The sequence below is a fragment of the Monodelphis domestica genome, chromosome 7 (genome assembly GCF_027887165.1).
Source record: "Monodelphis domestica isolate mMonDom1 chromosome 7, mMonDom1.pri, whole genome shotgun sequence".
In the NCBI taxonomy this organism is placed as follows: Eukaryota; Metazoa; Chordata; class Mammalia; order Didelphimorphia; family Didelphidae; genus Monodelphis; species Monodelphis domestica.
The window spans coordinates 86409783-86423286 of NC_077233.1; the positions used below are offsets into that span (position 1 = coordinate 86409783).

The 13504-nt window shown below is 35.3% G+C and overlaps 1 protein-coding gene and 1 long non-coding RNA gene across 51 annotated transcripts in view; one reads left to right on the forward strand and one right to left on the reverse strand.

Moving 5' to 3' along the window:
• Positions 1-13504, forward strand: part of PBRM1 (polybromo 1) — a 144543-nt gene that overhangs the window by 92337 nt on the left and 38702 nt on the right. The window lies entirely within an intron of this gene.
• Positions 5184-12135, reverse strand: LOC103094912 (uncharacterized). The gene is made up of 2 exons (XR_008913459.1): positions 11739-12135; positions 5184-7023 (listed from the first exon to the last, which is right to left on the reverse strand). It is a non-coding gene; the product is annotated as an uncharacterized LOC103094912 (long non-coding RNA).

A 13504-nucleotide genomic window follows, 5' to 3' on the forward strand; every position in this document is an offset into this window, starting at 1 on the left:
TGGTAGCAAAAAATTGGAAACTATGAAGATGTCCCTCAGTTGGGGAATGGCTGAACAAATTGTGGTATATGATGGTGATGGAATACTATTGTGCTATAAGAAATGATGAAGCAATTGATTTCTATAAGAACTGGAAGGACCTACATGAACTGATGTGGAGTGAAATAAGTAGAACCAGGAGAACATTATACACAGAACCTGAAACATGGTGGGACGATAAAAATGTAATAGACTTTGCTACTAATAGCAATATAGTGATCCAGGACAATTCTGAGGAACTTAGGAAAAGAAAGCTATCCACAGTTAGAGAAAGAACTTTTGGAATAGAAATGCAGATGAAAACATATGATTTATCATGTGTTTATTTAAGTATATGATTTAGGATTTGGGTTTTAAAATATTATTCTATTATAAAAATCAACAATATGGAAATGGACGTTGAGTGAATGCATGTAAAACCCAGTGGAATTGCTTGTCAACTATGTCAAGGGGAGGGAGGCAACATGAATCACGTAACCTTGGAAAATTTATGTGTAGATTTATTACTTGAATAAAATAAAGAAATTTTTTAAAAATTAAAAAAAAATCTTCCCTTATCCATAGATCTGACAGGTAAACTATTTCATGTCCCCTTAATTTGCTTATGGTAGCACCCTTTTTTATGTCTGAGTCATGCACCCATTTTGACCTGATCTTAATATCTGGTGAAACTATACCTAGTTTCTGTCAAACTTCTTTCCAGTTTTCAGCATTTTTTTGTCAGATACTGAGATCTTGTCCCAAGATCTTTGGATCTTTGGTTTTAGCAAACATTAGATTACTGTAGTCATTTACTGCTATATATTGTGTATCTAATCTATTTCACTGATTCAACACTTTTTTTCTTAGCCAGTAACAGATTGTTTTAATGATTATGACTTTATGATACATCTTGAGATCTGGTACAGCTAAGGCCACTTTCCTTCACTTTTTTTTTTCATAATTCCCTTGATATTCTTGACCTTTTGTTCTTCCAGATGAATTTTGTTGTTTTCTAACTCTATAAAATAATTTTTTGTAGTTTGGTATTATCTCTGAATAAGTAAATTAATTTAGATAGAATTATTATTTTTAGTATGTTGACTCAGTCTCCCCATGAATAATTTTTATTTTTTCAGTTGTTTAGATCTGACTTTATGTGAAAACTGTTTTTTAATTGTGTTCATATAGTTGCTGAGTTTTTCCTGGCAGGTAGCATTTTATATTATCTACAGGTATTTTAAATGGAGTTTTTTTACCTCTTGCTCCTAGACTTTGTTGGTAATAGATAGAAATGTTGTTGAATTATGTGACTTATTAAATTTGCTAAAGTTGTTCATTGTTTCAATTAGTTTTTTAGTTGATTCTATAAGTATACCAATTTGTCATCTGCAAAGAGTGATAGTTTTTTTCCTCGTTGCCTACTCTAATTCCTTCAATTTATTTTAATACTACAGCTAGCATTTCTAGTTCAATATTGACTAATAGTGATTATAATCAGCATCTTTACTTCACTCTTGATCTTAATTGGGTAGACTTCTAGATTATCCTCATTACAGATAATGCTTGCTGATGATTTTAGATAGGTACTAGTTATAATTTTAAAGAAAGCTCCATTCCTATGTTTTCTAATGTTTTTAATAGGAATGGGTATTGTATTTTTTTCAAAAGCTTTTTGTGCATTTATTGAGATAATTATATTATTTTTGTTGTTTTTGTTATTGATGAAATTTTCCTCATATTGAACATTTATTTGCATTTCTGGCATAAATCCCATTTGGTCATAATGTAAAATTCTTGTGATATATTGTTGTAATCTCCTTACTTGTATTTTATTTAAAATTTTTGCATCAATATTCACTAGGGAAATTGATCTATAATTTTCTTTCTCTGTTTTTACTCTTCCTGGTTTAGGTATCAGGACCATATTTGTCATAAAAGGAATTTGGTAGGACTCTGTCTTTGCCTATCTTTCCAAATTGTTTATATAGTATTAGAATTGCTTGTTCTTTAAATGTTTGGTAGAATTCACTTGTGAGTTCATCTGGTCCTGGGGGGGGGGGGGGTAGGGGAAGTTCTTAAGCATGGCTTGTTCAATTTCTTTTTTCTAGGATTCGGTTTTTTTAATATTTTATATATTCTATTAATTTAGGCAATTTATATTATTGTAAATTCTCATCCATTTCACTTATATTATCCTATTTATTCATAGTTAGACAAAACAGCTCCTAATAATTGTTTTAATTTCCTCTTCATTTGAAGTGATTTCACCTTTTTTCATTTTTGATACTGATGATTTGGTTTTCTTTCCTTTTTTAATCAAATTAACCAATAGCTTTTCTATTTTGTTAGGGGTTTTTTGTTTTGTTTTTTTTGGAGGGGTTTGTTTTTTTGTTTGCTGTGTTTTCCTAAAACTAGCTCCTAGTTTTATTCATTAATTAAATGATTTTCTTACTTTCATTGTTATTAATCTCTTCTTTGATTTTCAGGATTTCCAATTCAGTGTTTAATGGGGGATTTTCTATTTTTTCATGTCCAATTTATTGATCTGCTTTTTCTCTAGTTTATTGACATCAGCATTTAGATATAAATTTACCCCAAGTATTGCTTAACTGCATCCCATAAATTTCAATGTATTATCTCATTGTTTTCATTCTTTTTAATGAAATTATTGCTTAATCTATCTTTTCATGGCCCTTTCTTAATTGTAGTTTTTATTTGCATTATGATCTGAAAAAGATGCATTATAATGTTTCTTCTTTTCTGCATTTGGTTATGAGATTTTCGTGTCCTAATACATGGTCAGTTTTTGTGTAAGTGCCATATACTGCTGAGAAAAGGGTATATTTCTTTCTGTCCCCATTCAGTTTTTGTTTTTTTTTTCAAATTAGTTAATTAGCATGTTGGACTTTTCTAAAGTTCTATTCACCTCCTTATTTATTTTTGGTTAAATTTATTTAGTTCTCACAGGGGGGAATTGAAGTCTCACACTAGAATAGTTTTACTATATTTCTTTTACAACTCATTTAACTCCTTTAAAGATTTGGATGCTATGATATTTGGTTCATATGTATTTAGTGTTGATTGGATTTCATTGTTATTAGCAAGATATGGTTTCTTTCCTTATCTCTTTTAATTAGATCTATTTTTGCCTTTGCCTTGGTTGAGATCATGATTGGTACCCCTGCCTTCTTTACTTCAGCTGAAGTATAATAGATTCTGCTCCAGCCCTTTACTTTACTGCATGTGTGTGTGTGTGTGTGTGTGTGTCTCTGTGTCTGTGTCTGTCTGCTTCAGATTGTAAACAATATATTGTAAGATTCTGGTTTTTAATCCATTCTGTTATCTGCTTCTGTTTTATGAGTGAGTTCATCTCATTTACATTCATAGTTCTGATTATTGTACATTTCCCTCCATCCTTCTTGTTTTTCCTTTTCCCTCTCTCACTCCTTTCATCCTGTCCCTCTTCACAAGTGTTTTGCTTCTGACTACTGCCTCCCCCTATCTGCCCTCTCTTCTATCAGTTCTACCCCCTTATCTTTCCCTCCACCCTACTTCCCTATAGGGTAAGATAGATTTCTATACCCAACTGACCCTTTGAGCTAATTCCAGTGAGAATAAGATTTAAACATTGCCTGCCTGTCACACCCATTGTAATAGCCTTTTCTTGCCTCTTTTCAGTGAAATAATTTATCCCATTCTACCCCCTTCTTTCTCCCTTCTTATACATGCCTCTTTCCCACTCCTTTTTTTTTTAATTTAAACTATTTCTCCATGGTTACCTGATTCACTTCACTCCCCTCTCCCAGAGCTGACAAGTTATTCCACTGGCATATACATATATCATTGTTCAAAACCTATTTCCATGTTATTTATATTTGCAATAGGGTGATCTTTTACATCAAAACTCTAATCATCTCCCCATTGAAATACGTGATGTTTTTCTTCTGAGTTTCTATTCCCAGAGTTCTTTCTCTAGATGTCTTTCTCATAAGTTCCTCTGGATTGTCCCGGGTCATTAATTGCTGCTAATAGAAAGTCTATTACATTCGATTGTGCCATAATATATCAATCTTTATGTACAATGTTCTCCTGGTTCTGTTCCTTTCTCTCTGCATCAATTCCTGGAGGTCATTCCAGTTCACATGGAATTCTTCCAGTTCATTATTCCTTTCAGCACAATAGTATTCCATCATTATCAGATACCAGTTTGTTCAGCCATTCCCCAATCGATGGACTCCCCCTCACTGCTTTTTTTTTTAATATCATCCCATCATATTCAATCCACACTTGCACCCTCTGTCTATGCATACTTCTTCTAATTTCTTTAATGTTGATAAGATTCTTAAGAGTTACTGGTATCATCTTACCATGTAGGAATTTAAATAGCTTAACCTTATGAAATAACTTATTTTTATGCTTCTCTTGAGTTGTGTATTTGAAAATTGGATTTTCTATACAGCTCTGGTCTTTTCATCAGGAATGCTTGAAAATCCTGTATTTCATTAAAAAATCTTTTTTTTCTACCACCCCCTCCAAAGAATTATACTCAATTTCACTGGGTAGGTTATTAGTTTTTGAAATCCTAACTTCCTTGATTCTTTTTTCCTTTTCATTTTTAGACCCTTACCTTCTATCTTAGAATCAGTTCTGTGTATTGGCTCCAGGGCAGAAGAGTGGTAAGGGCTAGGCATTGGGGGTTAAGTGACTTGCCCAAGGTCACACAGCTAGGAAGTGTTTGAGGCCAGATTTGAACCTAGGACCTCCTGTCTCTAGGCCGGGGACATCTACAGAGTCAAAATAGGGGACTCTAAGGAGTTGCAAGAATGACTGGAACATTATCAAAGCAAGGATAATGAATGTTTATTGTATGCAGCAAACCAGATTTAAAGCTCTTCTCAAGAGAAACAATCTATCCTCCCCAGAATGTATACAGGGGAGTTAACCCATTCTCAGGATTTCTTGGAACTGTTTATGCAGCCTTGAACTGAGATTTCTATGTTTTGGCGTACTCCGCAGGAATAGTATGTCACAAACACCTGGTAAGAGGAACTCTATTCCCATGAGGTCATGAAAGGTTCACTGCAATTCCCCCTTTTTGTTTATGCCATCCAATTCCCTTTGGTACAGGATCCCATTGATTGTTTTTTGCAGTACAGCAAAACTAGTCATAAAAGCTTTTAATAAACAAGGCAAGCATAAGCAGATAAACAAAATCGCAAGTGCACCAACTACAAGAAGAGTAATATCATGAAATAAGGAGGAAAACAATCCCTTTCTTGTTTCAATCCAGTTATACAAAGAATCTGCAATATGCTGTGGTTCAAGGTCCTCCTTTAAGGATGAATTAATATACCCAAATCATTAATATCTTTGGTGATATTTTCATGGTCCCATAATCCCTGTAATTGTAAATTTATTTTTTCCAATGTTTTTGTATCATTATTTACTGTTATGGGTAGCAAGCAAAATGCAGTATATGATCACATTTCATGTGTGTTTTTAAGGACAAATATTCTACTTCATTCGTTAGATCAATCATTTTTCTGTAACATCATAATACTTTTGTAAAAACTTGTATCAATTTCTTTTTGTCTTTCTAATGCTGAAGTTACATCAGCCAATACATAGCCAATGCTTTCAAATAATTGACATCATATGATGCTCAAGAGTATGTAAGTTAGAAACTGATTGTGCCAAAGATACAGAACCTATTATAGTAGAAGCCAATGCAGAAACTAATGCTACTATGCCTATTGCAATACAATAGTTTACGTCGTGGTCTTATTTTTTGTTGTAATACATGAAAAATTTGATCCCCTGGACTACCATACCATGAATATTTATGTTCAGTGGTAAAAAGGGCCATGCGTGGTCGCTTGATGATTAAGACCAGCCCATCCACTTGTGATCCTACACAGTAACTGACCCTACAATTGCTACAGGTTACATTCCAATATTTAACTCCTTTGTTCGTTATTTCAGTAATATTCAAAGCTTCAGGATGGTTTTTTACTGTAGTTATAAAAGCATATCCCCCTGTTAGGCAAGCTTGAATGTCTAATGTAAAACTTCTATTTACTGGTTTGGGGACTTTCTCATTATTAGTAACATTAACATAATGAGACATATTTACTTTATCCAACGCCAGGGCTATCCTTTCCATAATCAGTCAAAATTTATGTGAAATTAGCAGAACGTAACCAGTTAGCTCTGGGGGCCATCACCTACAAAGGCGAGCTGTATCCTCCTATAAAACAATCATGAAATTTATAAGAATCCAATTTCTTTCCAATACACCTTGTGTTGTTATGCCAAAACACCCAAATCATATTTTTCCAATTAATACATGATACCCTTTTAGATCTACATGATAGCAAGGGCGGAAACATTAACAGTGTCCCTTTGTTCGTATTCCTTCACATAAGGACAAATAGGTCTTTCTTGTCCCCAAGTACTATCACAAGATTCCCCTAGCCAACCTAGATATTACAGTTGGCCATAACCTTCATATTTTACCCCTTTGTCTACACGATAAGGTCCTATCCAGAAAGAGTCTGACAGGTCAGGATGACCATAATAATGCAACTGCAGAGATTTAAGGGGCAGGCATGCAGGATGGTCTCGTGTGAGGCACACTGGGGGTGCCTCAACTAGTCCAGTCCAATTGAAAGGCACAAACAAATTATTGGCCTGATTGCTGTCCTTAGCTTGTCTCTCAAAATGGTAAATGCCAGGAATACCAGAGTTAGTTTTTGTATATAAGATCACTTCCAGTAAAGCGTGTCCCATGTTGACATACTGTACCCAAGGTTGTTGTTCCCAAAAAACCCATCTCTTTATTCCAGTAGCTATACTTGTGTTCTGGAATAGAAGCAGAAGAGTCAGTATCTTATGGAGACGTTGTCAAGTCTCCTTGCGAGGCTTCCTGCATCCTTTCCTTGTCCTTCTCTTTATGGTCAATTTCTCAAACTTGGTGGGAAGGGAGCCATACTCTGTCTTTACCTGTGGAGACACAAACAAAACCTCAGCCTTGCAGGACCACTGGGTGGGGTCCTTGCCAAGTTTGATCTTTCCACATGACAAATTTTTGTTCTGGGGCAGGGAGCATGGGAGTAGTGGTACCTGAATTTCGTTCATAAAGAAAACACAGAGAAGTTTTTTAGCTCAGGATATATTATTGGAAGTAAAGATCAAATTATTTATAGTATATAAAGCTATTGCCAATCGTCGATGTGGGGTGCTTTCTCCCCCTTTTTGTTTAAAAAGAAAATGTTTTTAAGATCTGATTAGTACTCTCCATAATAGCTTGACCTTGTGGATTGTACGGGATACCTGTGAGGTGCTGAATACCCCAAGTTTGACAAAAAAGAAAAAATTGTTTGGAAGTATAAGCAGGTCCATTATCTGTTTTAAATGTTCTAGGGGGACTGGCCATCTGAAAAGTCATTAAGCAGTGATTAATATCATGAGAAGTTCTTTCTTCCGTCAAGCAGAAAGCCCATAAAAACCCTGAATAAGTATCCATGTCACTGTCATCCAAAGGATGATTCATGGGTCACATTCATTTGCCATATCTCTGTACTACTTAAGCCTCTGGGATTCACACCAGTATGCATTGGGGGGTGGTTTGGAACACAATTAGGACACTTTTTAACAATACTCCTGGCTTGATCTTTTGTGAGTTGGAACATTTTGTGTAAAGCAGTACTATTTTGGTGAAATCTATGATGTGATTCCTCAGCTAATTGCATATTAGTTAGATAACATTGAGCAATCAAAGCTTGATCTATGATATCATTTCCTTTAAAAATAGGTCCAGGCAAATTGGTATGACTGCATACATGCTTGGCATATGCTGGATGTCTCCTTTGTCGTATGACAGTTTGTAATTTACAGAATAACATTTGTACATTGCTTTGAGTAGATCTGATGACAACTTGTTCTATAACTTGCAAAGACTGAAAAACATGTTTAGAGTCCATTATAAGGTTGAAAGGCTCCTGAAATAACCAAAAGGCTAGTAAAACAGCTGTTAATTCATTTTGTTGGGTAGAAGAAAAAGGAGTGGTAAAAATGACAGGTGAGCTACCGTCCTTGTATACTCCTGCCTTGTAACTAGCATTTGCATCAATATAAACATTAGGTCCTGATACCAGATGATCTCTTAGAACACTAGGAAAAACAATAGGATGTAGTGATAAAAAAAAATAATAATAAACCATGTGGAGGGTAGGTGGTAATAGCAATAGGGTATACTAATAGTAAAGGCCATTCGTCATGACTTTGTAAATATTTCTGTAGTATATCTTTAGCAGTGGGTACCCGGATTTCATGAGGATACTGTCCTAAACCTGAGACCACATGTTCTATGCCTTTCCATATTAATTGAGCCATAAGACAATTATAACTTTGTAAAGCCTTTCCTGTTTTGCTTTTTAGATGTAACCATTCAATGACTTTCATAATTTCTGAGTTATGGTACCTGTTGGTAACATTGGAGTTGCAAAAATGGTTACATCCACGGCTAATTGAGGCTGATAACGGTTAAGTAGAGCCTGATTCAATTTGTCTTCTACTATCTCTAAAGCAAGAGAGGCCTCAGGTGTCAAAGTTCTAGGGGAATTCAAATCAGAACTCCCTTCTAGTATTTTGAATAATGGTTGTAATTCAGTTGTAGTAAGAAATGAATATTGCCTAACCCAATTGATATCACCTAACAATTTCTGATAATCATTTAAGGTATGAAGGCAGTCCTTTCTTAATTGTATTTTTTGAGGCATAACAGATGTTGCATATAACTGAGCCCCTAGATAGAGTACAGGACTTGTTTTTTGAATCTTTTCTTGAGCAATGACTAAATAGTATTTTTGCAAGGTAATTTCCAATTGACTATAGCACTTCCTTATTTGGGATTCATCTTCAGCCGCAATAAGAATATCATCCTTATAATGGATGATGTACAGAGCAGGAAAATGTAGTCTAACAGAATGAAGGGCTGAAGCTACATATTGTTGGCTGAATAATCTTATCATTCTGGACATGGAATGTTTGCATTAAGATTACACAGCTTCCAACAAGCTACTTGATCAGACAGGGCTGGCAAAGTTTGTTTGTTTGAGCATCTTAAAACCTCCAAATCTACAATTAAAATATATTCATCTTAAGTTCTATCACACAGTGGTTGTCAACTCTTTGAGGTCCCTATTTCAGTCCCTAAGTATCAGTGTGGAACAATTATAAGCACTTCTTTCTCCTTCCTGTGTGCAAGGAAGGAGTTAATAGCTTCTGAGCAATTTATCCTAAGGCTCCTTGGCTCAATTTATGTTTTATTACTTGTCCCATCCTTCTTTAACAAGTGAGCTTACTACAATTTAAAATTCTGAATATCAAACCTCTTTCATAATAATTTGCTCTCAATGGATTTTAGTTTGAACTCCACAACTTCCAAATAACTTTAAGTCCTTTAGTAATTTTTCAGTATGTAACCAAACTGAAGTTCAAAGCATTTACCTAAACTCCTCTCAAACTTCTGTCTAAAGTAGAATTGATCCTCCAGTTTAGTTTTCTTTTAGCTCAAAATATTGCTACATACCTGATTAAATTCCATCAACAGTATTCCAATTTATAATTTGTTGTATCTATTTCACACTAGAATTCATAGTATCAATGAGTATCTCTATCCATTACTCTTATTTCTTCTAGCTTCTCCTCTTTACCATTATTGTAAGTAGAGGAAAGATACTATCCTGAATTGTATTTAATCTTTATAACAAGCCCTTCTTGATTTCAAGGCTGCACTTTGCATATCATATGCCCTTAAATTCCTTCCTATACATTGTACACATTTTTAAAAGCAATTCATATAACCTTAGTCAAAGGCAACATTGTTTAGAAATTCTCTTTTGAGGGGGCAGCTGGGTAGCTCAGTGGATTGAGAGCCAGGCCTAGAGACAGGAGGTCCTAGGTTCCAATCTGGCCTCAGACACTTCCCAGCTGTGTGACCCTGGGCAAGTCACTTGACCCCCATTGCCTAGCCCTTACCACTCTTCTGCCTTGGAGCCAAAACACAGTATTGACTCCAAGACGGAAGGTAGGGGTTTAAAAAAAGAAAAAGAAATTCTCTTTTGCAAAATACCAAATACTTAGAACTTGTATTATTAAATCCCATGCACAGATTAACCACTTTAAAAACTTCTTTGTGTGTCATATGATTTCTTATTACTAGTTCTGACAGCACATGCATTAAAATAAATCTGATTTGGAAAAAATCCCAAATTTAAATTCTAGAATAAGTTCTTATCAACAACATAACAACTTTTTCTGGATGACTTTTACATCTATAAATTGCCAGTACAATTTCTGTCCTTATAGAATAAAACATTCCCTCTCTATGTCAGTCTGGCTATCAGTCATATTTAGACAATTCTCAAATTCACTGAAACCATTATGCATAGCAAGATCTAACAAAACAAACTTCTAACCATGAGTTTTGTTGTGCTCAATAAAATCTGGTTAACATTTTACATTTAGCTGACAGTTACCATAATACACAAAATTATATTTGTACCATATCAAAATCATTAGCAGTCCTCCCAAATTGCATACATCAAACCATTAATCTTAAGTGAAAAGTAACCTCTAATTATGGAGTAAAAATCTCCCATTTTCTCTTCTGAGCTTTTCTCTTTTTCACTTCGGGGGCCCATCCAAAGGAAGAAAGAGAAAAAAATCATTGAACAGGTATTTGCTTTTGTCCTCTGCTGAGGATTTTTGACAGTGGGAAGTTCAATCTTGCAACTATCCCATTTTTTTCTTTCTTTTTGTAAGTGTCCAATTTAAGAAATCATAGAGACGAGACTGTGACAAAGACAATGACAAACAGAAATATACAATATTGTGATGAGCATGCTTTGAAAGAAAAAAATCAGTATTTTAAGATCCATTCTTAAGAAGAAATATTTGCAGGGAGAAAATTCATTAAAACAGTTTCAATGTACTGCCCCTTTAACTGACTGACAAAGCTGTGCTGAACTAAGCTACTGAAATTAGCCATCTGCTTGGCTGAGGTGACTTTCTGTTTTTTCTAAGTTTTCCTGAACTCTACATGCTGATCTATCTAAACTTTTTCTCTTTGACTTATGATTTCTAACAAAATGCTCTTGTAGTATCTGGACAAAACTACTATCTGCTCCCAATTGGGGTTGGAGGTGAGCTGTTCGTGAAGCTGACTGGATTTCTCAAGGAAGGAACTTTTAAATCCCCTCCTACTCAACAGAATTTTCTTTTCTGCCTCTTTATCCTCCAAACATAACTTAACAACATTGTAAATTAATGCAAATTCAGGCTGTGGTTCTTCATTGCCATTAAATTTGGATCCAATCCGTTCCCAATCTTCTGGAGTCACTCTATTTTGATCCAGAAACCACAGGGCTAATCTCCGGACACACCAAACAAAATCTTTTAACTGCCTTCTTTTTACTTTAACTCCATGTAACCCTAGGACTATTCTGAGTAGCATTCCTGCAACCTTATGTTCATCTGAGATGAATACCAGAATATTACCCATCTTATTTATACCAAACAAATGCAATTGTCAGGGGGGAAATAGGAACAACAAAAAAAATAATACTAGGAAAAGACCAATACCTATTGCAACTATAATACAAATTGAAAGATTTGATATTCTCTCTCACCCATAGAGTATCTCATATACTCACCACTGAGGGGATCTCTGTAGCGTCAGAACTCTGCATAACCAGCACACAGCATTGGGGGATCTCAAAAAACCGGACAAGTCGAGGGTTCTCCAAAAAGGGGGTGGGTCCAATAAAAGAACCAAGGGGAAGGGGTATCCCTGTTCTGGGCGCTACTTGATGGGGACATATACAGAGTCGAAATAGGGGACTCGTAAGGAGTCTCAAGAATGAAAGACTGGAGCATTATCAAAGCAAGGATAATGAACGTTTATTGTATGCAGCAAACCAGATTTAAAGCTCTTCTCAAAAGAAACAATCTATCCTCCCCAGAATGTGAACAGGGGAGTTAACCCATTCTCAGGATTTCTTGGAACTGTTTATGCAGCCTTGAACTGAGATTTCTATGTTTTGGCCTACTCAGCAGGAATGGTATGTCACAAACACCTGGTAAGAGGAACTTTATTCCCATGAGGTCATGAAAGGTTCACTGCATCTCTAGGCCTGGTTCTTAATTCACTAAGCCACCCAGCTGCCCTCAATCTCTTAATTCTTAGAAGCTGTTAGATTCTATATAATCTTCACTGTGATTCCATAATGTTTGAATTATTTCTTTCTGGCTACTTGCAATTTTTACTTACTGGCTTTGGGGCTCTGGAATTCAACTATAATGATCCTGGTACTGGTTTGGTGGATTCTTTCAGTTTTTTTATTTTACCCTCTGGTTCTAGGATATCAGGGCAATTTTCCTTGATAATTTCTTGAAATATGATGTCTGGGCTCTTTTTTTCAATCATTGCTTTCAGACAGTCCAATAATTCTTAAAATCATTTCAATCTGTTTTCCAATGAAATAGTTCAAATTTTCTTCTCTTTTTTGATCCACTGATTTTGTTTTATTGTTTCTTGATGTCTCACGGAATCATTAGCTTTTCTTCAATGAGCCTTTACACCTTCTTTTCTACTTGGCTATTTCTACTTTTTAAGAAGTTGTTTTCTTCAGTGAATTTTTGTACATCTTTTTCCATTTTTTACTTCCTTTACCAAGCTGTTGACTCTTTTTTTCAAGATTCTCTTGTATCACTCTAATTTCATATCCATTTTTCTTCTCCCTCTCTTGTTTTATTTTTAAACTCCTCTTTGAGTTCTTCCAATAGTTCTTTTTGGACCTGATCACATTCACATTTATGGGGAGGACTTTCTAATATAGTTGTTTTGCCAGTGTTGTCCTCTTATGAGTTTATGTTTTGATCTTACCCCTTCACCATAATAACTTATATGGTCAGGGATTTTTTTGGTTGTTTTTTTCTCATTTTTCTACTGCTCCAGGCTCATGATTCAGTCTGCCTACTCTGGACTGCCTTCTACTCAGTGAGACAGACCTTGCCTAACAACCTCCTAAGTTGTCCTGGAATGGAAAATTGTTTTACCCCCATCCTTTTGTTGATTTTGCAACTGCAGAATTCATTTTGAGGCAGTCTTTTTAAAGTTGTTTGGAGGGAAATTTGAGGTGATTTGGGTAATCTATAACCCATCATTTCATTTAATTGCTACTTCCTTGGACAGACAGTTCTGGCTTTATGTAAGTGCAGACCTCTAGTAAAGCAATTTTTCCAAAATATAATAGAAGGGGAGGAAGGGAGGGAGGGAGGGAGGGAGACAGGAAGAGGGCTATATGCCCATGGAAGAAGGTGTTCAGCACATGGTTATAGGGTATTTCAGGGCTAGAGACAGAGGGGTAAAAACAGGAGGAGGAACACATAGGGGGCTAACACCATGCGGTGGCCTGGC